Here is a 25104-nt window from a genome sequence, read left to right on the forward strand (position 1 = left end):
AATTTTTACTTGGTGAGCATGACCGGAGAAAAACGACAAAAATCTGTTATTGTTAGTAGGTTTTCTGATTCCCTTAGTTCACACTGCTGCGATTTCGCGCAAAATCGTGCGATGTTGATGATAATGACAAAAATCATGCGACATACGAAGCAAAACCATGCGTTTTGCTGCAATGAAAAATGCGTTCATAATTTTAACTCCTACGACAAATCGCATGCGTTCAATTATTTCAACTTTTTGAGACAAGTCACATGCCTTGTTCTGATTTCAAAAAGAAAAAAAAATAATGGAGGTGACTGAGAAACTAATTATGGCTGTTTGGTGCCAGCCCATATTAGTTTCAAAGAATATGAGTGATCACTCCAAAAAACACCTTGTGTTAAAGGCCTGGGAAACGGTCTCAGGGGAAGTTGGTGTTAGTGGTAAGCATGTCTACTAACTTTTTGTAGGCTATAATTAGTTCAAATTTCTAAGGGTCACTAGCAATCTACAACAAAACCCGGATTTTGGATGGCCTTCAGACACAGGGTTTATCTAGCATTTACTATACTCTTTGGTAGGCCTATGCCTAACAATAAGTTGGGTCCATGACTTTCTTATGATGGCAATCAAGATCAAAGGTCTTCACTAGATTCAAGGATCGAATTTTCTTTGACTTTTGAAAATCTAGTGATCATGCAAATTGGGGGATCACTAGATTTGTAACATAATGCATATCCCCTGATACACTAAATCTAACTGTAGAGAAAATAAAATTTAAATGTCTCCAGACCTATCTAGACCATATCTATTAGGCCAATAGAACTGAGATTTTCCATTGCCAAGCTGCTGCTAAGAATCAGAAACACAAAGAATTGAGATTAGAAAGGAGTTGAGTTTATAGGTCTTGAATATTTAGACCAATAAGATCTGTCATATATTTTACCACCTTTTAGTTAAATTCTTGTATAGTCATTATCTTTATTCATGTAAGTCAATAATCAACACTTAGTTATTGATACAATTATTTCCTTAACAAGTCTTGCTATTATAGGTAGCTAGAGATACTTGGTAGGCTATTATCATTGGGGAACCCTAAGGTGAGTCATCTTTTACTTTTCTTGTACAAAACACTGGTAAGATTCTAGATGAGTGACTTCTTGCTATCTCAGAAAGGGGTTAGGTAAGGAAAATGAAACTTTCAGGGATGGGTCTACAGGCTAATGTATATCTGGGGAAGGTATTTTAAAGTACCCACCTCTACTCCTTCTCCCTCTAGAGAGCCCTTAAATTTGCTTACATGACAGTTCTATGCCTATTGAAAATTTGACAAAACAACATTTGGTAGAATTCTAGTTGATTTGACTTCTTGCTATCTTGGAAATGAGTTAGGTTAGGAAAATGAAACTTTCAGGGATAGGTCTACAGGCTAAAGTATGTCCTAGGAAGGTATTTTGAAGTACCTACCTCTACTCCTTCTCCCTCTAGAGGGCCCTGACCTTTGATGACCTTCGAAAATATGTATGTTATAAAAGTGAAATCTTATAAAATAGATCTTCTGCTTGAATGAAGTACAACAAAATTGTATTCAGCTTCACAACTTTTGCTATCTTAGAAACTTTTGCTTATCTCACACAACTTTTGCTATCTTAGAAAGTGATTAGGTTAGGAAAGTGAATTCTCTAGAGGGAGGAGTAGAGCATGGTACTTCAAAACACCTTTCTGGGACATACTTTAGTCTGTAGATTCATCCCTAAAAGTTTCATTTTCCTAACCTAACCAATTTCTGAAATAACAAGAAGTCAATCAACTAGAATTTTACCAGATCATCTTCAGACTAGATATTGGTAGATTTGTAACTTTACCTGGATCTTGGAGTGATGTCCCCTGAAACCTCAAACCATCAGTTGATTGCCACCATTTCTATTCGGCTCCTAGCCTAACCTGCTTTTATTGGCTATACCAGTAAAGGGACTGCCATCCAGGTCTTGCTATAGATTTAATGGTCAAAGAAAATTCAACCCTTGAATCTAGTGACAACCTTTGATCTCTATTGCTGTCATAAGAAAGTTGTGGGCCCCACTGCCAACTTTAGATAGGCCTACTCCATGTCAAATGCTGATGGCCTTCTGGCACCAGGACCCTGACCTACTCCACTAGAGATGTATTTTGATTAGTTGGTCTCCAAGTGTTACTCAAATTATCAATTTTCTGTGTTAACATATTTTTCATTAGGCATAGGGTTTTCCAATTGCAAGATATATCCATCACATTGGTGCACTTGGTCCAGTGCCCCCCCCCCCATGATTTTTTTCTAGATCCACCCCTGGCCCTAACTGCCAGATCTAACCAGAGATTAAATGCATAGGTTTTGTGTATGTTTTTTTTTCTTTGTTACATTGCCTTAATTTGGTAAAATGAACAGTTAATCCTTGTATATGCCTAGTGTGGAGCTATACTTAGCTCCATTTAGAGGGGGCTGTTGTTCAATTGTAATGGTATTTGTTGTTATATTTTAGAAGAGAACAGAATAGATGAAGCGATAATATACATGTTTTTCCTCCTATCTGATTTCTGCCCTATATTAAATCTTAGCTAGCAAATTGACAAAGTCAGCAATGTTAGTAGCATATTCTAGGGTATGCTATAGTATGTTGTTTAATTGCAATGGTAGTGGTTATTTTATTTGAAAAAAGAACTGAACAGATAATCTAATAATATACATGATTTTCCTCCTAACTGATTTCTGCCCTATAGTAAACCTTAAGTAGCAAATCTACAAAAATCAATTCTATTCTTGTGAATGGGTTTCTTGGCATATCAAAACCTTTAGACCTATATCGAATTGCATATTATTATTTTTTTATGTAGGCTATTGGATATTGGATTTAAATAAATGAAGGAAATTTTATAATTTAATTAATAGAAAATTTGTTGCATATCATAAATAAGAATCTTGCTATTTTACTGTGTTCTTTTAGTTGTATATTTCTTAGGGAAATACAAAACTTACCTGGAACCATCAGGGGGTGAGGTATATTGTTAGAAAAGTAGTTATGATATTTGGAAGGAGCATAAAGCAAGGAATTTTATGACACTAGTTTTTTTTGTATTAATATGTTTCCTTCAGAGGAGCCCTAGCTCTATTTCTTACTATTCTAGGGAACTAAATAGTTGATGTAAAGAATATCTCATTTTTCCCTTATCTAATTTCTATCCTATAAGTAGGCCTACCCATGTTCCTTGTTTTCTATCTAATATCTGCCCTGTACACAGAATTAGCCCAAAATACTCTTTTTGTGCCTTGTACATGAGGCTGGTTTTTGTAAGATTCCTGGAAACACTTTCCTGCTTCATCATAAGTCTTGAAAACTGCTGAAAAGCAGAAAGGAAAAAGTTGCATACACAACACTTATAGCACAAAAACTAGTGGAAAATGTTTGTTATAGTGTAAGATTTAAATATATTTAACAAGGATGTAAGTAATTCAAATAATAAGTGTCATGGATGATACAAAAGCCAGCTTACCCTTGGCAGTATGGCTGGTTTTCTTTTGCTAAAGTTGACATTCTTTATCATTTGTTTCAGTGCAAGAATGTCAAAAAATGTGGCGTTCTCTAAGAGATGGATTTATGAGAGAGAAACGCTCTCACATGCTGACAAAGAGTGGATCAGCAGCAGTGAAGGAGAAGAAGCCCTGGAAATGGTACAACCACATGATCTTCCTGAGTGACCATATTTCATTTAGACCAACACAGTAAAACTTTGAGTTACCAATTAGGGTAAGTAAATTCAGCAGTTTGTTAATTAGTAAATATGATGTGAAGGTAGAAAATTCTGCCCTACTTTACACTTCTTACCATGATAATAAACATGGAGAAATTGTTTTAGTTATTTCTGATTAAACGAGTGTGGCAAATTCTAGCTGGACCCAGTGGAGTGGCATTTTGCTATGAATATTTCTTCCAACTTTCATTCAAATCTGATACTCCTTTCAAAAGTAATGCAAACACACTGAAAGACTCAGCGTTTGCCTGATTTTACTTAAGGTCTTCATATCAGAGTTTAATATTATTAATGGTGTCAGGCATCTTTGTTTCAACTTTCATTTAAATCTGGCACTCCATTCACTACTATGCTATCAAACAAAACTTAAAACCATATCTCCCTCTCCCTTTTTGACCTGGGATCTAAATCACAGAACATCATGGCATAAGGCATATGTTGCAGTTCTAAATTTTATTCAAAGCCATCACTCCACTGGTTAATTATTCTAAACATAGCAAAAAACTCAACTTTTTTAACTCTTTAAACACCCTTGCCCTCGCCCTATTTGAGTTATTCATCTCACAACTTGGAATTATGTGTCATGTTGGGCATATTTTCTCAAATTCTTGATCAACGTTACAACTCCATAAGTTAGAATAAACTAAATCAATATTTAAACTTTTTCAATGTTTAAATCCGACTTTTCCTTGCCCTACTTGAGCTAGAGTCTTCTTATCATAACTGAATGTGTCACAATGCAAGGCATATCTGGTTTCATTTTCTAATAAATCTGCCAACACTTTTAAGAGGTATACCAAGCAAGAAACTCCTTTTTATTTCAACTCTTAAAACTCCCTCCTCTTTGCCTTTTTATGGCACTTGGGGCCATAAAAATAGAAAAAATTGAAGTATTTTTAACTTACTAACGGTTGATCAGATCTTAATGAAATTGGATGTTTGGAAGGATATCGTGTCTCAGAGGTGTTATTTTAAATCCTGACCGGATCTGGTGACATTGGGGGGGAGGAGTTAGGTACTTTTATCTTACGAATGGGTGATCAGATCTCAATGAAATTTGATACTTAGAAGGATAGCGTGTCTCAAAGCTCTTATTTTAAATCCCGACTGGATCTGGTGACATTGGGGGGAGTTTGGGGTGGGGGAACCTAAAATCATGGAAAACGCTTAGATTGGAGGGATTGGGATAAAAATTGTTGGGATAAATAAGCAGAAGTCTGAGATACGTGATTTACATAATTGGAACGGATCTGCTCTATTGGGGGGGGGGGGGTTAATTATGAAAAATTAGATCAAATGACGTATTTTGAACTTTGACTATTGAATCAACTGTTTCAAGTATGCAATCAATAGGTGAGTTAAAAATACGCCAGCGTGCAGCTAAGATTCCAAATGTGTTTTCTACAACCAAGCGAGCTCGAGACAAACGGTAATTGTAGACCCTTTTCTGCCTGTCAGCTACACTCAAGCCACCTGGAAATGGTCTCATTATGTTCTTTTTCAAGGGGAATGCCTCGTCAGCTACGAAAACCTGTGGTAAGATGGTCCCATTAGGGATGGGCTTAGGCTCAGGAGTTTCAATTGTTCCGTTCAGAATGGCACGCCCAAACGATGACCTGGTAAATGTACTTAAGTCACCAGCACTATTCTCTGCTCCAACGTCTACAAACTGAAACTTATAGTCAGCATCAACAACTGCCATCAGTACAACACTAAAGAATGTCTTGTGGCAGAAATACGTAGAGCCACTGTTTTCTGGGCATCTCAACCTGATATATTTTCCATCAATTGCTCCTATGCAATTTGGAAAGTTCCACCGCCTCAGAAACTTGTCAGCGATTGTCTGGAACGTGGATTGGGTTGGTGGCTTCAAACATTGACTTTTCATGCTAGTCCAAATGGCCTCTGTCGTTTCTGCCACTATAAGAGTCACTGTCGAACGGCCAATCAAATAGTAGGACAAAGACCTCTTTGACTCTCCTGTAGCAAGATGCCTGATCGTCAGTGCAAGTCTCGTAGCTGCTGTAATAGGTCTCCTCCAATTGGTATGTTTCTTCTCAATCTTACTTTTAACAATTGCTAAGAGTTCCTTGAATTTTGTAGGAGTCATTCTAAGGTATTCGAAATACCATTGTGGATCTTCCTTTTCTAGATCCTGCGCCAATTTGCTGAAGGCACCATCTGTTTCTCTTTTTCTAAGGACTGGTCTGACCCACCACCTCCGTTTAGCTTGTTTTGCACTTCCATATAGCTGCTCCTATAAGAAACAAAGAATATAAAAATAGGTCTCTATTAAAAGAAAGCTGGAATAGGTCTTTGATAGTGAACATTTTCAAGCCCTTGACAAGCATAGTGAAACAGGAAACACTTATAATTGTTGCAAAATAGCAAAGGGCAAACTACAATTTTTTTTAAATCCATTATTTTTCTTAGTTGTTTTTCTGTAGATGAGGTTATTATGAGCCTTTTGTAGCATAGCCTGTACCCAGCTTTGTTTAGTGATTTATACCGGGATGTAAAGCAGTAACTTACTTTCAAGACTTAAGAGACTTTCATACATTTAGCATAGCCTGTACCCAGCTTTGTTTAGTGGTTTATACCGGGATGTAAAGCAGTAACTTACTTTCAAGACTTAAGAGACTTGCATACATTTAGAAAAAGCTACATGCAACCTGATCTAAATAAAGATGCTATTGTAGAGTATCAAAGAGAAGCCTACAAGTATATCCCAATTGCAGTAAAGGCACATTACAAAGAACAAGAACATACAAGAACAGGTTCATAGAATACCGTTGGAGTGGTAAAGAAACTAGAAAATTGCAAAAATTAAGATAAAGAACTGAGAAGAAGATTAAAAAGAAACTTTGAAAATTGGAAGTACAGTACTAAGTGCATACAGCAAGTAATATTAGCAAATTAATAAGATCATAGCTGCACTTTTTTTCTCTCATGCTTGTTAAACTAACACATCCATTTTGCAACAGTTGTGCACCAGGCTCTTTGGATGATTCTTCTGCCCAGGGAAATCCCATAGAGGAGTAAATAATTACTGTCTAGGAGAATCTGATTTTGGAAGGAAAACCTTTGAATATCTCTGTCTAGAAAACTGTAAGTCCTGTTACCTATTCTATTGAACTAGAAGAGGGTAAGGGAGGTGTCACTGATCAAGTTAATACTTTCTTAGGTCTGTAGAACCAGTGGGGTCCAGAAGGTTTTCTGGATGACCACTTTTTTGATAGGTGATAATCCCAGGGGCTGATGGCCTGCTCTAGGTGACCTCTCTGTGAACTGATAACCCAGACAGGGTCATCAGTCCATAGAGATGTTACCCAGATTTAGAAAATAGGCCATCACTCTATAGACTGATTACCCATATTCCAGACTAGGTCAACACTTTATAGAGAGATCACCCAGACTTCAAGAATGAGCCACCAATCCCTAAAATAATGACCTGTTAAATGAGTGGTTACCCAGAAAAACTTGTGGACCCCACTGTCTAGAACAAATATTTCTATTTTCCAGCTTCATTCATCCCTGGCACACAAGATTCTAAAAAAAAATGGTGACCCAGCTTTAGCTATATATCCTACGTAATCCTAAAAGCAACAGCTTGCCTGCTTTCTTCGTTTACTCAGTAGATAAAGTGCAATAGCATTTTCTGAATTTGGCTTAACACTCTCATTGCTTCAGCTTGAGAACCTGATTTGAATTCTTCTAGAGTTTTAAATTCTTCTAAGGAGTTATGTTAATATTCTTCTTGCTGATCATTATAATTGTTTTTTTTTTAAATTCCTTCTGTTTAAAGCATTTTAGAGAGATTCTAAGCCATCCATGGGCATATTGCTGCCACAAATAATTTTGCTCAAATGAGCTGGTGGAAAACAGATAGAACATAAAATTTTTTTTTTTTATTATTATTTCAAGACTAGAATATCTCAAAACTAAGCATTGATATTGCTGATTGTGTCTTAAGTAAATACAATCCCTGATGGAGTTTTGTTGATATCTGTCTTAAAATTAATTTGTCTAAATAAAATAAACGTTGTTTATGGGACAACAGTGAAAATGGCAGAAAAATATGATTTGAGTTTTTTTTTCAATATTTACTTTTTTCAAATAATTGTTGTTCTCTGGTCACATTTGTGTTCCTTCCTAAAGTGGCTAGCACTCTAGTTTGAGAATCCTTAGTCCAAGGGGCGCATGTTGAATTTCTGGCATCACCAATTTATTTGGTTTGGGACAGGGGTCAGTGATGTGACTCTCTAAGCTCAGCCAGAATTGGCCCAACTTTAAAAGGGTACCTAGAGAAATCTGGGGATAGTAAGCAGGAAGGGCATGCAAAAGCATAGAATGGCTGGCACCTAGCTTCCTATTGTACTTCCTGGCTAAAGGAACACCTGATCCTTTACTGGCCTACTGACTTAGCCATAGAAGCATTCTTTTAAACCCATTAAATATATGTACAAAGGAAGAAATGCCTGTACAGGGGTCTTCCTTTCCAATGAATTGTTGATGTGTAGACAAGAGTGTGGGTCATGAGAGATGGCTGGTGAATGTAATGGGGGGTGAGTGTTTTGCAAGGTCTAAAAATTTAGAGCATTGCTCAGGTTGGTAACTGAGCACAAAAGTAAAATTTTGTGGATGGTTTTTCTTTGTGACTGTTATACTTATGTAATGTCAAGTATTTTCAAGTTGATCTTCATTGTTTTGTTTTTATTGCCATGGCCGTAGGACTTTAGCGTAGTAAAACCTTTTTATGTCCATCCATTTTCTTTAAACAGACAAGAGTTCTATGTTTCCTAGCTTCAATAAATTTATATGCAAGTTTGAGACCACAGGTTACAAATTAGGTCAAAACTTGCAAATGGAACTATGATATGACTAATTAATTTCTAAGGAATGTATATCAATTTAAAGATTAAAAAAACAATCATGCAGAAAACAACTCGAGAAATAAATAAAAGTATCCCTTCACCACCATTTAATGACTTGTCACAAATGTAGGTCATTCTTAAGATTGAAATGAACAAAGCTGCAATTATGAATCTTTTTCTTTAAAGAAACTGAAGGGGGAAACCTCGAAGCTTTGACAAATTCAATCTGACTTTTGGGCTCTTTTCAATGGGAACTTTCTTTGGATTTTTTTCCAACAAAGTAAAAACAGCAGAGACAGCATAAGGTATAAGTGACTTGCTAACATTTAGAAAAAGCTACATTCAACCTGATCTGAATAAGGATGCTATTGTACAGTAGCAAAGAGAAGCCGACAGGTATATCCAAAATGCAGTAAAGGCATATTACAAAGATCAAGAACAGGTTCATAGAATTCCATTGCAGTGGTAAAGAAACAAGAAAATTACAAAAATTAAGGTAAAAAAGAACTGAGAAAAAGATTAACAAGAAACTATGAAAATTGCAAGTACAGTACTAAGTGCATACAGCAAGTAATATTAGCAAATTAAGATCATAGCTGCACTTTTTTTCTTTCTTGCTTGTTAAACTGACTTATTCATCTAGCAACAGTTGTGCACCAGGTTCTTTGGATGATTCGTCTGCCCAGGGAAACTCCATAGAGGATTAAATAATTACTGTCTAGGATAATTTTATTTTGGAAGGAAAACCTTTGAATATCTCTGTCTAGAAAACTGTAAGTCCTGTCACCTATTCTATTGAACTATAAGAGGGTCAAGTAGGTGTCAGTGATCAACTTAATACTTTCTTAGGGTCTGTAGAACCAAGGGGGTCAACATGTTTTTCTCGATGACCACTTTTTTGATAGGTAATAATTCCAGGGACTGATAGCCCATCCTTCAATTGTCCAAATCTAAGGTGACCTCTCTAAGAACTGATGGCCTGGACTAGGTGACCTCTCTGTGAGCTGATAACCCAACCTGGGGCATCAGTCCATAGAGAGGATTTAGAGAATAGGCAATCACTCTATAGACTGATCACCCACATTCCAAACTAGGTCATCAGTCCATAGAGAGTTCACCCAGATTTTAAGAATAGGCCATCAACCATTAGAATAATGGCCTGTCAAGAGAGTGGTTACCCAAAAAAACTTGTGGACCCCACTGTCTAGAGCTGAAATATTTCTATTTTCCAGCTTCATTCATCCCTGTCATACAGGATTCTCCAAAAAACTGGTGACCCAACTTTAGCTATATATCCTATGTAAACCTAAAAGCGACAACTTGCCTACTTTCTTCGCTTACTCAGTAGATACGCTGCAATAGTCTTCTTCTGGATTTGGCTTAATGCTCTCATTGCTTCAGTTTGAAAATCTGATTTGAAAAATCGTGTCCGATTTGACGCAGCAGTGGGAACTTTGGAATAGAGCTTGTCGCAGCGACGCAAAAGTCTGCGTTTCAGTGTGAACACTCCATCCGATTCTGTCGTACGTCTCTTCCGACAGAAAAAAAAATCGTGGCGGGATTGACGCAGCAGTGTGAACTAAGGGTAAGAAGTTTATTATCCTCTTCTAATTCTATTGTAAATTTTAAATCCCCTCCCCAAATATTAAGATGTTCTAAAAAACTTTTTAATTCCTCCACCCCATAGTTCCATACTGAAATTATGTCATCCATATATATATGGAACATACCATATGTTCCAGGTTTGAGTCACCAACATTGTTGTGAGTCACCAACAAGTGCTTTTCGAAGACCATTCTTCGAAGGACTTCGAAGACCACACTGCCTTTCCATGACGAAAGTAAAACAGATTCAAAATTAAACACTTTACTGAAAGATGAAAAAACATACAAAAAACTTTCTTTTGACCTGACGGAATCATACACAAAGAAGTTTAAGAACGAGTTAAAGAGTTTGAAGGAAGAAGGGAAGATTACACCTCAACTTTTTTACAAATTCTTACCAAAAGGTTCTTTGCGCCCCAAATTATATGGACTTCCAAAGATACATAAGCCAAATCTGCCATTACGATCAATTGTTGCGAGTCACCAACAAGTGCTCTGAGTAAGTGGCTAGTGTCATTGTATAAACCACTCATGTCTACACAAATTTCTTACATTAAGAATTCGTCAAAACTTATAAAAAAACTAAAAGAAGTTGAGATTTTTTCAAATTCTATAATTTCAAGTTTCGACATAGTGTCAATGTATACGAGTATTAATGTAAAAGCCGCAGCAATTCTTCTTGAGAGAAAGATACTAAGAAATTTGGACTTAATTAGTGGTGAAAAAGTTATGGAAGTCGGTGTAAATATGAATTTAGTTAGGTTGTGCAACATGTTCTCCTATTTTTTTCAATTCAGGGTTTTTTTTCGAACAAGTAAATGGTTTACCCATGGGGGCCCCTTTAAGTCCTTTATTAGCAAATTGTTTCGTAGAAAATATTGAAACAATAGCGTTAGATTCATACTTTTTAAAACATAAATTTTGGGGGAGATATATGGATGACATAATTTCAGTATGGAATTATGGGGTGGAGGAATTAAAAAGTTTTTTAGAACATCTTAATTTTTGGGGAGGAGATTTAAAATTTGCAATAGATTTAGAAGAGGATAATAAACTTCCTTTTCTAGATGTCCTTCTTTTAAAAAATGAAAATAGTCTGGATTTTAAGATTTACAGAAAACCTACTAACAATAACAGATTTTTGTCGTTTTTCTCCGGTCATACTCGCCAATTAAAAATTGGTTTAATCATGTCCTTAACTGACCTCATTTTTAGAATTTGTTCTCCAAAATTCATTGAGGAGGAATTATTGTTGTTAAAAGAGATTTTAATAAGTAACCATTATCCGGGTTGGTTAATTGACCAGACTTTTTCGAAAAGAAGGAAAAAATTTCTAGAATGTCTGACGATATTCTGGAAACAACATAAAAGAAATATATTTTTTGTTCTCTACCATATGTTCCAGGTTTGAGTGAAAAACTTAAAAGAATTTTACAAAATAATGGTTTAAAGGTAGCTTTAAGAAGTAGTAATACTTTAGCTAGTTTTTTAAATTCTGGAAAGGATCGGACTTCCGTAGAGCAACAAAGTGGGATTTATAAAATCCCAACAAAGTGGGATTTATAAAATCCCATGAATATATAAATATATTTAAATATTATATATATATATATATTATATATATATATATATATATATATATATATATATATATATATATATATATATATATATATATATATATATATATATATATATATATATATATATATATATATATATATATATATATATACTTTAGCCTCAGGACAACGAAGAAGTTTTCGTAGAAACTTCGAAAGAGGCTCATTTCTTTAGGAATTGAAAGGGTCTATTGCCCTTTTTAATAGTCGAAATTGATTGGGGGGCAACTAACCCATCTCCCACACCTACCATTTCCCAAATCACGTTCAGTCAAAATTTTGATATAGCCATTTGTTTCAACGTAGATGAAAGATCAGAAAATTTTGTCTTTGAGGATGACAATCCTCCAGAGCCCTTAAGACAAGAGTTGTAATCTATACCCTGGGGACATTTAATTTTCATATAGAAAGGGTGATCATCTAAACTTCGGAGGAGGCTCATTGGATTGCTAATCGGAAGTATATGTGCGCTTTTTGAGATTTAAAGTGACCAGAGGATGGATACCTCCCCCTCCCCACACACACCTCGTGTCTACCCACTCCCCTACACCCCCCATTTTCCCAAACGCCTCCAATCAAAACTTAGAGATAATGTTTTTTGTTGTAGATGAAGGGTCCGGAAATTATGTCTGTGACGAAGACAACCCCCCTCCCCCACAGCTCTCAGAGAAGGGGTTGTAAGTTATGTCCCGAGGGTATATATTGCCTTTGTAGAAAGAGTGGTCGTATATGCTCTGAAGGGGACTAATTAGATTGGTAAGTTCTAGTGCCCTTTTTAGAGTCAAAGTGATCAGAGCGCAGCTACCACACACGTCGTGTTTTCCAGAGATACATGTAATATAAATTTTAGATAGTCCTTTTATTCAAAATAGTCGAAATATCATGTAATAAGGCTTTTGGAGTTCATACAAACAACCAGAGCCTGTGGGCGATGGTTGTAAGTTAGGCCCCTGGGGCATTTAATGTTCTGATGCCAGGGATGGCTATTTAAACTTTAGAGGTCGCTCATTTGGTTGTAATTTGAAGTTATAGTTCCTTTAATGAGTCAAAAGTGATAGAGGTACACTAGCCCCCCCCCCAACTACCCTTCGTTTCATCAAATGAATCTTGCGAAATTTTTTGATGTCAATCTTGATTAACTAGGCCAAAGTTCATGTAACGAGGCTTTTAAGGTTGATACAAACCATCACAGTCCTGGAGGAAGGACTTTAAGTAATGCCCAGTGAGCATCAAAAAATTTAGCTCAAAATGACTGAATAAATTAATTTGGAACTTTCAGGAAATGATAAGTGAGATCATATCAATCATAGATAGTGCCTAAGTAAAGAACAATATTGGTAAAAATGTATTATTATTGTTATTTTTTTTTTAGACCAGGGCACTTCGTATCGAAGGAATTAACGTAGAAACTTCGTTAAGGACTCATTCAATTGGAAATTGAAGGGTCCAGTGCGCGTTTTAATAGTCGAAAGTGATAGGAGTGCAACCACCCTCAACCCTCATTTTATTCCAAATCCATTGTGTCAAAAATTAGATAACCGTTTTGTTTAGCGTAGTTTAAAAGTCCAGAAATTGTGTCTTTGAGGATGAAAACCTCTCTCCCCCACAGCCCTTTGGGCAAGGGTTGAAGTTTAATCCTTGGGGTATATAAGGCTTTTATAAAAATGATGGTCATATAAACTTCGGAGGAGGATTATTGGATTGATACTGAGAAGTTCTAGTGCCCATTTTAAAAGTAGTGATCGGAGGGCAGATACCTCCCCTCACCTCGTATTTTCCTAAAGTGCGTCTGATAGAAATTTTAAGATAGTCATTTTGTTCAAAATGATCCAATAACAAGGCTTTTGGGGTTGAAACAAACCCCCAGATCCTTGGGGCAAGGGTTGTAAGCTATGCCCAGGGGGCATTTAAGGTTCTTATGGAAGGTATGGTTGTATAAACCGTAGGAGTGAGAGTCTTAAATGATGGGGAATATTAGCCCCCCCATCAACAAACCCCTTTTTTACAAAATGTAGCTCATTTGATTTGAAATTTGGAAGTTAGAGTAACTTTTTCATTAGCCAAAAGTGATTTGAGAGTAAAAAGCCCAACCCCACCCACCCACGCGTATCATTTCGCGAAAGACCACCAATTAAAATTTGGAGATATCAATATTGCTCATCGTAGTTGAATGGTCTTGAAACTATTTCTTTGAAGATAACACCCCCAACGCCACAGGATAACACGCCGCAACCCTCCCTCCCCCCCACACACACACCCATAATTAAGCCCAAACACCTGCAGTCAAAACTTGGATTGAGCAATTTTGTTCATCTCAGTTGAACGGTCCTGAAATTATATTTGTGAGGATAAAAGCCCCACCCAGCTCTCAGGGAAAGGGTTGTAAGTTATATCTAAGGGACATATAAGGTATGTATAGAATGGGTGGTCGTATGTGCTTTGGAGGGGACTCACTGGATTGGTTATTAGAAGTTCTAGTGATATTTTAAGAGTCAAAGTAATCAGAGCACAAACACACTCGACACACGTCGTGTTTCCCCGAGATCCATCGAATAGAAATTTTAAGACAGTCAGTCTATTTAAAACAGTTCAAACATCATATATCAAGGCTTTTGGGGTTGATAAAATTACCAGAGCTTGGGGGTGATGGTTGTAATATATACCCTTGGGGTATTTAAGGTTCTACTGGAAGGGATGTTTGTGTATACTTTAGAGGTGGCTCATTTGGTTAGAATTGGAAGTTCTGGCTCCCTTTTAAGAGTTAAAAGTGATGAAGATCAACTTGTTCCTCCCCCCAACTATTCCTCTTTTAACCAAACGTATCTCATTGAAATTGTGAAATTTCTCTTTTGTTTAAAATAGTCGAAAGAACATATAACAATGCTTCCAGGGTTGACACAACCCCCGCAGAACATTAGGGAAAGAGTTATAAGTTATCCCCGGAAGAGAATATAAGGATTTTATGGAATAGGCTGTCGTATAAAATTCAGATGGGTCTCATTTGATTTGAAATCGGAAGTTATAGAGGTCTTTTTAAGAGTTAAAGTTTTTTAGAGCAACCAAGCCCCTCCCACCACGCCCATTATTTCCCAAAACAAAAGCATTTCCCAACGCAGATGACGGAAGACCAAACGCTAGATTATCTCCGACACAAAACGTAGGACTTCGGTGATAAGGAAGTTTTCACGAGGGAGATTTATATAGGTATTTAACAATTGTTATTTACCAAAAATTATATTATCGTGACTGTCACACTTGAATTTACCCGTTTATACCTTTTACACAAACCTATGATTTTGTTTTCAGCTTATTTTAACTAAGTTTTTCTTTTTATTTAGTATCTTTTGAGTATTGTCAACATAGTTTATCTTTAATATTTCAATGTCGAAAACCCCAAATAATCTTTTTTTTGGCTAAAATACGCATAAACAAATCTATTTTCAAGTCTTTGGTTTATAATGGACAGGTTAGACTAATCCTGGTGTCGCTAGTTCTTTGGTTTGGAACGGGTGCAAGCGCGTACGCAGAATTTTTTTTTTGGAGGGGGGGGGGCAAAATTTTCCAAACCACAGATATAAAGTAGTACTTTTTTTTATTTTGTAATGCAAAAAGCAAGCATATCGAAAAATGTAGATTAACTTTAACCTGTAGTATTGTAGCGGATGGGGGGAAGAAGACTGAAGCCTCAAAAGTACGTATTAGGCTAAGGTTATGTTTATAGCGATTTAGAACCAGTGATTAATCTATTATATCCCACTGAAAGGGAAATTTTGGGGTTAACAGTGCGATGTGGGTGCTGTGGGGGTTAGTTCTTCAATTGCAAAAACGTAGATTTTAATGAAAAATTATAGCGTCCAAAATTGATCCATTAAAAGCTGTACTTTATCCTGAAAAGGAGGGATAAACACCCTAATATCAAGGATAATTATATTTTGCTGTGGAAACCTAACTCTCTTTACAAATAAAAACAAAAAAACAGTAAAATTACTAATTAATTCAAAGAGGGTAAAAGACAAAATGGATTAATAATTTGGCAGTGACTTGACCGGATAATTATATGCTGTAAAATCCCCCCAAAAAGGCTTCAAACATGTATCTAGGTATCTAAATTCTTAATAAATGTCATACTTTAGCCAGGAATCCCAGGAAACCATGGGGAAATTAAACGTTTCACAAAATTTCGGTGAGGGGGGGCGGGCGAGCCCAAAGGCCCCCCCTCTGCATACGTGCCAGAACAGGTGTCAGTGTCGTGACTCTATAAGCTGATCTTGACTCGAAACCAGCTATAAATGTGTACCAGGAGAAATATGGGGAAGACAAACAGAAAACTGGGGAAGACAAACAGGGAGGGTGTGCGGAAGTACAGGATGCCTGACCACCTGATGCCTCTCGTTTGTAAATTCCTGCCTGAAAGTTCATGAAATGGAGATCAGTAACGCTGGTAGGGTCTGTAAATTTCTGGTGCCTTATTATTTACTTTAACTTTTTTATTTCAACCATTTCCTATTGTCTGATCGAGCCAAAATGGCATAAGCTAAGTAGTGATTTCCTGTGACCCTAGTTGAATCAAATCGTTCATTAACTTTGACAATATTTTTTTTGATATAATGAAGAATTTAAGGAATAACATCTTTTTCCGTGTGGAATTTGAAGTATCTGACCTGAATACTGTGATTAGAAGCTAATACCATTATCGTTGGTCATTATACATTAGGCGACGGAGATTCCTCAGAGATGAGACACATTGAAGAATGTACGTTATTGTAGCGTAGCTTTTATGCAAATTAAATTATATCAATAAACAGGACTTTACAAAAGTAACTTTACAGACTTAAACCGCAAGATTTGAGTGGCTATACTGATATTTACTCTTAACATCAATAACAGCACTCTTATATACCCTAGTATCTTGTATTGATCCTGGCAGTCTTCGGTTTACTATAATATAATCAATAAGGTTTGCTGTCTTACCATCAAGCGAATACCATGTTATCTTATGGACCATTTTATGACCAAACACCTTATTTGTCATAATTAGAGTATTATACCTACATTATTGCAAAAGTGTGTAGCCATTATTGGTTTCCTTTCCTACATCAAAATCACCTAGCCTAAAATACCATCTATCACTATTTCTACCAACCTGGGCGTTAAAATCTCCTAGTGAGAACACCATTTTTCTACCTGGGACACTGTCTATTTACTCCTGTAACTATAAGTGAAATTCATCTGAGTCACTAACAGAGGCGCCATTGGGGGGGGGGGGCAAAAGCCCACCCCAGATTTTCCAGGGGGCCCAAGCTTTCACCAAAAAGGGTCCTTTGCCAGCCATAATAATAACACCATTTGCTATTAACCATTGTAAACTTTGAAAGCAGGTTAGATACATAATCTAATTCTCAAGTTCTGGCAAATGCCTGTTTCCTAGATGATTATATTAATATTATAAATTCTGAATATTTGCAGTAATTCCTCTAAGTTGATAGACTAAAATAGGTCAATTCCTGGCCTATCATTTCTTGATGGAATAGTTCCTTGTTATCTTCCAATTGCACTACAAAGAAGCAATTAAGCGAGCGACGAAATCGCTGTCTCAGCAACTCCATGCCGTCACCGTTGACTTGGTTATTTCTCGATCGTGCACCCTGATTCAGGCCACAAGAAGCAAACTCACCGACCTGCGTTCAGATGCTTCATTTGTATCGCTTTTCAAGAAGGCTAAAGAGTTTGTAACAGAACTCGAAATAGAAGTACCTGCTGTGAATGGACCGGCGACAAGAACCTCCTCTGTTGGTCAGAAAGGACGACCTTGAAGAATTCAAAAGATCACCAAGCATCGGAAACAATTTGTGACAACTTTGACGCTAGGAAAGAATTTCATCGAATCTGGAAATTGGACTACTACTTTGGCGGATGAAATGACGCAAGAATGCATCAAAACTTTTGACCGTCTACTAGCCGAATTTGACAGAAGATTCACAGATAACTTGCCAGTGGCTTACTCAGAAGTAACTAAAGTACTTGATATTGCTGCCACACTTCCTGAGACAACAGCGAGCAATGAGCGTTTGTTTTCTAGCCTAGAAATAATGAAAAACTACCTGCGGTTTACAACAGGAAAAGATCGTCTCAGTTACCTCCTTTTGATATTTGCAGAGAACGATTAAGTAAAAAATTTGGACTACAACCAGCTTGTTGACGATTTTGCAAAGATGAAAGCTCGGCGGTTCCCCTTGTTGCCTTGAATGTTGTTATATTTTTTTTTCTTGTTATGTTTTTGCTTTTTGTAAATATATTTGATCTGGAAGATTTCTGCTTAAGGGACACTAAGATTTTGGTAATAACCATCAGCATAACAATGAAGGTTACTTTCACCGACGTATTGTTTACTTAAATAAGAAAGTTTCTCGCTGAGAAATGCCAGCCTGTAGTCTGGTTGAATTTTCCACTTTCAGTTTAATCAATTAACCCCGTTGATTGTATTCTTCGTTGTTATAATTAATCTTAGAGGTCAGTGTGGCTGAGTTCCACATTTGGTTACAGTACATTTCCCAGCAACACACGGGTGCTGAAAATGTATTTTTACTTAGAATATTTGATCAATGTGCTACCAAAACTCGGATTTTTCTTACGCAAAACAAAGTGAATCGGGGGGAGGGCCCATATGGAGTTCATGCCCACCCCGAGATTTGGCCCAAATGGCGCCTCTGGTCACTAGTATATCCGTAAGTCTGTTCTACAGGGCTGTATCAGCATATAACTGATACCCTAAACTTTTTAGTAACAAAATGAGAAATTAATATTCTATTATTAATACACTCCCAGCCTAAACAAGACTTGGCAGCTTCCTTATTCACCATGAACCCTACTCCCAGTTTATGTACCCCATCCTTCCTGCCTGACTAAACAAATTCTATATTACATGATTTCATGCTTCCTACCTCTAGGATATGAGTTTCTGACACTCCTAACAGGTCTAGCTCGAATCGTATGAATTTGTCAGTCAGCTGATACGATTGTCATGTTTTAGCGTCGTAACATTCCAAGTTCCGATTTTCATGTTCTTTAAATCATTGAAACTACTTTGGCCTCAAGACAACGAAGAAGTTGTCGTGGAAACTTTGGAAAGGGCTCATTTGATTGGAAAATGAAAGGGTCTATTGAACTTTCTAATAGTCGAAAGTAATTGGAGGGCAACTAACTCATCTCCCACGGCAAAATTTCCAAAACCACATTCAATCAAAATTTTGCGATAGCTATTTGGTTCAACGTAGTTGAAAGATCCGAAAATTATGTCTTTGAGGATGACAACCCTCCAAAACCCTCAGGGCAAGAGTTTTAATCTATACCCTGGGGCATTTAAGGCTCATATAGAAAGGGTGATCATACAAACTTCGGAGGAGACTCATTGGATTACTAATTGGAAGTATAAGTGCCCTTTTTTAGACTTAAAGTGATCAGAGGGTGGATACCTCCCCCTCCCCACACACCTTTTGCCTGCCAATTCCCCCACACCCACCATCTCCCAAACGCCTCCAATCAAAACTTAGAGATAACAGTTTTGTCTGTTGTAGATTAAGGGTCAGGAAATTATGTCTGTGACGAAAACAACCCCCCTCCCCCACAGCTCTCAGAGAAAGTTTTAAGTTATGTCCCGGGGGCATATGTTGCCTTTGTAGAAAGAGTGTTCTTTGACGTTCTGGAGGAGACTAATTAGATTGGTTAGTTCTAGTGCCCTTTTAAGAGTCAATGTGATCAGAACGCAGCTACCACACACGTCGTGTTTTCCCGAGATGCATGCAATATAAATTTTTAGATAGTCCTTTTATTCAAAATAGTCGAAAGATCATATATAACGGCTTTTGGAGCTCACACAAGCCACCAGAGCCTGTGGGCGATGGTTGTAAGTTAGGCCCCTGGGGCACTTAATGTTCTTACGGAAGGGATGGTTATTTAAACTTTAGAGGTGGCTCATATAGTTGAATTTTGAAGTTTTAGCTCCTTTTAAAGAGTCAAAAGTGATAGAGGTACAATACCCCCCCCCCCCCCACCCAACTACCCTTCGTTTCATCAAATGCATCTTGCGAAAATTTGTGATGTCAATCTTGTTTAACTAGTCTAAAGTTCATGTAACAAGGCTTTTAAGGTTTATAAACCACCACAGCCCTGGAGCAAGGGCTTTAAGTAATACCCAGTGAACATCAAAAGGCTTTAACTCAAAAATGACTGAGTAAATTAATTTGTAACTTTCAGGAAATGATAAGGGAGATCATATCAATCATAGACAGCGGCTAAGTAAAGAACGATATTGGTAAAATGTATTATTATTATTATTTTTAGACCAGGGCACTTCTTATCGAAGGAATTATCGTAGAAACTTCGTTAAAGACTCAATCACTTGGAAATTGTAGGGGCTTGTGCACTTTTTAATAGTCGAGAGTGATAGGAGTGCAACCACCCTCAATCCTCATTTTATTCCAAACACACCTTGTCAAAATTTTAGATAAGCGTTTTGTTCAACATAGTTTAAAAGTCCAGAAATTATGTTTTGGAGGATGAAAACCTCCCTCCCCCACAGCCCTTTGGGAAAGGGCTGAAGTTTAATCCTTGGGACCATGTAAGGCTTTTATAAAAAAGATGGTCATATAAACTTAGGAGGCGGCTCATTGGATGGATACTCAGAAGTTCTAGTGCCGTTTTTAAAAGTAGTGATCGGAGGGCAGATACCTCCCCTCACCTCGTATTTTCCCGCAGTGCGTCTGATAGAAATTTTAAGATAGTCATTTTGTTCAAAATGATCCAATAACAAGGCTTTTGGGGTTGAAACAAACCCCCAGATCCTCGGGGCAAGGGTTGTAAGCTTTGCCCTGGGGGCATTTAAGGTTTTTTATGGAAGGTATGGCTGTACAAACCGTAAGAGTGAGAGTCTTAAATGATCTTGAAAGTTAGGCCCCCCCGGCCATTGACAAGCCCCTTTTTTTCAAAATGCAGCTCATTTGATTTGAAATTTGGAAGTTATAGTGCCCTGTTCAATAGCAAAAAGTGATTTGAGAGTAACAAGCCCCCAACCCCCACCCATCCACGCATATCATTTCGCAAAAGACATCCAATCAAAATTTGGAGATATCAATTTTGCTCATTGTAGTTGAAGGGTCTGGAAACTATTTATTTGAAGATAACACCCCCGACGCCACAGGGTAACACACCGCAAGTTATAATGATTTTTTTAAGAGTCAAACAAACACAAAGTAGAGACAACAGGGAAAATCTTTTCAAGATAGTGGACCACTGTCTTGAAAAGTCCACTGCCTATTGTTTCTACTTTGTGTTTATTTGTTATTGAAAGGCAGTGTTGTTGTTTTTTTAAGGCGTCGCTATTTTTTTTTGGTCAAAAGTGATTTGAGATCATCCAGCCCCCCCCCCCCCACACACACACACCCACCCGTCTTGAGCAAATTTGTTTATTATAGTTGAAGGGTCTATAAATTATATTTGTGAGGATAAAAGCCACCCCCCCCCAGCTCTCAGGGAAAGAGTTGTAAGTCATATCCAAGGGACATAGAGGTTTGTATAGAAAAGGTGGTCGTACATGCTTTGAAGGGGACTCACTGGACTGGTAATCAGAAGTTCTAGTGACATTTAAGAGTCATAGTGATCAGATCGCAAACACCCCCAACACACGTCGTGTTTCCTCGAGATCCATCGAATAGAAATTTTGAGACAGTCAGTCGATTCAAAACAGTTCAAACATCATATTACAAGGCTTTTGGGGTTGATAGAAATTGCCAGAGCTTGGGGGTGATGGTTGCAATGTATACCCTTTGGGTATTTAAGGTTCTAATGAAGGGATGATTATTTATACTTTAGAGGTGACTCATTTGGTTTAAATTTAAAGTTCTGGCTCCCTTTTAATAGTTAAAAGTGATGAAGATCAACTTGTCCTTCCCCCCAACTGTTTCTCTTTTAACCAAACGTATCTGATTGAAATTGTGCAATTTCCATTTTGTTTAAAATAGTCTGAAGAACATATAGCAATGCTTCCAGGGTTGACACAACCCCCTAGAACATTAGGGAAAGAGTTATAAGTCATACCCGGAAGAGCATATAAGGTTTATATGGAATAGGCTGTCGTATAAAATTCAGTTGGGTCTCATTTGATTTGAAATCGGATGTTATTGAGGTCTTTTTACGAGTTAAAGATTTTTTAGAGCAAACAAGCCCCTCCCGCCACGGCCATTATTTCTCAAAACAAAAGCATTTTCCAACGCAGATGATGGAAGACCAAACGCTAGGTAGTTTCCGACATAAAACGTAAGACTTAGGTGATAAGGAAGTTTTCAAAAGGAAGATTTATATAGGTATTAAAAAAATGTTATCTACCAAAAACTATATTGTCGTGACTGTCACACTTGAATTTACCCGATTATACCTTTCACACAAACCTGTGATTTTGTTTTCAGCGTCTTCTGACTAAGTTTTCTTTTTATTTAGTATCTTTTGAGTATGGTCAACATAGTTTATCTTTAATATTTCAATGTCGAAAACCCCAAATAATCTTTTTTTTTGGCTAAAATATGTGCAATCAAATCTATTTTCAAGTATTTGGTTTATATTGGACAGGTTAGAGTAGTCCTGGTGTCACCAGTTCTTTGGTTTGGAACGGGTGCAGGCACGTACACAGGATTTTTTTTTTAGGGTGGGTGAGGGGGGGGCAAAAGTTTTCGGAGCAGCAGATATAAAGTAGCACTTTTTTTATTTAGTTATGCAAAAAGCACGTATATCAAAAATACAGATCAAGTTTAATCTGTAGTATTGTAGTGGATGTTGGGAAGAAGACTGAAGCCTCAAAAGTACGTTTTAGGCTCAGATTATGTTCATAGCGATTTACAACCAGTGATTAATCTATTATATCCCACTGAAAGGGAATTTTGGGGTTAACAGTGCAATATGGGTGCTGTGGGGGTAGTTCTTCAATTGCGAAAACGTAGATTTTAATAAAAATGATAGTTCCAAAATTGATTCATTAAAAGCTGTACTTTATCCTGAAAAGGGGGGATAAACGCACTAATATCAAGGATAATTCTATTTTCCTGTGGAAAGCTAACACTCTTTACAAAAAAAAAAAAAAAATAACAGTACAATTGCTAATTACTTCAAAGAGGGTAAGAAGTTAGACAGAAAATGTTAATAATTGGGCAGCAACTTACCGGATAATGTTATGCTGTAAAATCTCCCCAAAAAGGCTTCACACATGTATCTAGATTCTTAATAAATTTCATACTTTAGCCAGAAATCCCAAGAAACCATGGGGAAATTAAACGTTTCACAAAATTTCGGGGAGGGGGGACCGAGCCCGATGCCCCCTCCCCCTACGTACGTGCTAGAACGGGTGTCAGTGATCTTGACTCAAACCAGCTATAAATGTGTACCAGGAGAAATTTGGAGAAGTTAAACAGGAAGGGTTCGCAAAAGCAGAGGATGGCTGACCGCCAACCCCTCATTGCAATTCCGGCCTGAAAGGTCATGAAACGCAGATCAGTAACGCCGGTATGGGTATGTAAATTTCTGGTACCGTATTATTTATTTTAACTTTTTTATTTCAACCATTTCTTATTGTCTGGTTGACCCAAAATAGCATTAAATAGCAATTTAATTACATGAATAAACAGGAAATTAATTCACAAAAATGTATGGTGGGGGTATATTCTTCAAAATTCAGGAGGGGCAATTTGGATGGTTTTTCAGCGTAAATACAAAAAAAAGGTAATTTCTCACTGAAAATACGAAAAATAGGTGTTATCTAAAATTTAGGAATGGGAAAAAATACAAGGAGAATCCCTCCTGCTCACCCTCGATTGTTGTGCCTGTAAAAAAGATGCTTATTTACTTATTAGAGGTCACTTTTATTTTATTTGTTGGCACATGGTGGCATTTTTTGTAACAGATGTCGTACAATATAAAATTTTATGGTAACAGAACTACACTCAGGTGTAGAACTACACCTGAAAAGACAACATTTTCTACTTGGAAGAGGGGGAGAAACTAATGAAGACCAACCATCATACAATAGGGCTAGATGATTTCGACAAAGCAGGTAACATATCTTCTCGCGTACTGGTCAGAGAAAATCTTTTCATTTGCAGAACACATTGAAGCGATGATGCTTCGAATTATGGGACTTCTGGTTAAATCAACCGTAAACACAAGCTGGATATACAGTGTTTGAAACTAGTTGCTGTGTTGGCCACCGAGGTATATTAGCCACTCTTTATCAGAAAAAAAACTATAGAATTTCAAAGCTCCAGATTTATCTACCCGATTCTGCTAATAAAAAGTCTGAGCCCCTCCATGGTCTTCTTATTTTTCATCTGGTCGTTTTATTTTTCTATTTGATTTCTTTTGTCTTGATATCTCATTCATTAACTTTTTTCGTCTTTTCATGGTGGGTCTTGAATAAATTATTGTTAGGAAATACAAATTACTAATTCTATTCTCATCTTGTAATTTATAGAATCTTAGTTTCAATCTTAAATAATATTATTTACATTGTAACTTAAAACAAGCGCGCATTTGAAAGTGGATTAGCCATTTGGAATGTATGGGCTTGGAGAATAATTTACCCCAATCTAACTGCTCATTAAAGGCCATTTAAAAATGGAGCGAATATTTTTTTTTGTGGCGGGGGGGGGGGGGCTTCCACCCGTGTGATTCGTTACGAACACGATTATGGCGATTATATTCATCATAGGCGAGACTTGAGAACTGGACGTTGGTCAAGCCTCTGTTGAAACTAAGGATAGGAATGAGCCTCAATTAAGTTCAATAATTGCAATTGATGAAAACCAGACAATGGCGCCAATTCAATAAAATGAAGGAATATGGAAAGGGGTGTGATTTTTTTTTTTTTTTTTTAATGAAGATGTCAAAATAAAGATGTTTTCAAGAATATTGGGTTGGTCAATTTTGATTTTAAAAAGAAGATAAAAAAAGATATTTTTTTTAAACTATGGGGTCATCCGACCCATAATTGACAACCTTACCGTTGGGTACAGTTCAAACTGATACAAACTAAAAAAGTCAAGTTAAAAAGGAAAGGTTAGTTGAGCTTTGAGTAATTTATTACAAGAATCGAAAATAGCAAGTCCAACATTATTCAAGTCAGATGCTTAGATAAACATATAGCGAGGAACAAGCAAAACATATCAACAATCATCATTCCAAGCATAAGCAAGAATCTTA

The 25104-nt window shown here is 36.9% G+C and overlaps 1 protein-coding gene and 1 long non-coding RNA gene across 3 annotated transcripts in view; one reads left to right on the forward strand and one right to left on the reverse strand.

Moving 5' to 3' along the window:
• Positions 1–25104, reverse strand: part of LOC136031803 (26S proteasome non-ATPase regulatory subunit 13-like) — a 181887-nt gene that overhangs the window by 147569 nt on the left and 9214 nt on the right. The window lies entirely within an intron of this gene.
• LOC136031805 (uncharacterized) lies at positions 190–23434 on the forward strand. 2 transcript variants are annotated; one of them, XR_010618585.1, is made up of 3 exons: positions 190–422; positions 3568–3761; positions 23152–23434. It is a non-coding gene; the product is annotated as an uncharacterized LOC136031805 (long non-coding RNA). The 2 variants fall into 2 exon arrangements; XR_010618586.1 differs by lacking the exon at positions 23152–23434 and adding an exon at positions 9872–11759.

The sequence above is a fragment of the Artemia franciscana genome, chromosome 10, assembly GCF_032884065.1.
Source record: "Artemia franciscana chromosome 10, ASM3288406v1, whole genome shotgun sequence".
In the NCBI taxonomy this organism is placed as follows: Eukaryota; Metazoa; Arthropoda; class Branchiopoda; order Anostraca; family Artemiidae; genus Artemia; species Artemia franciscana.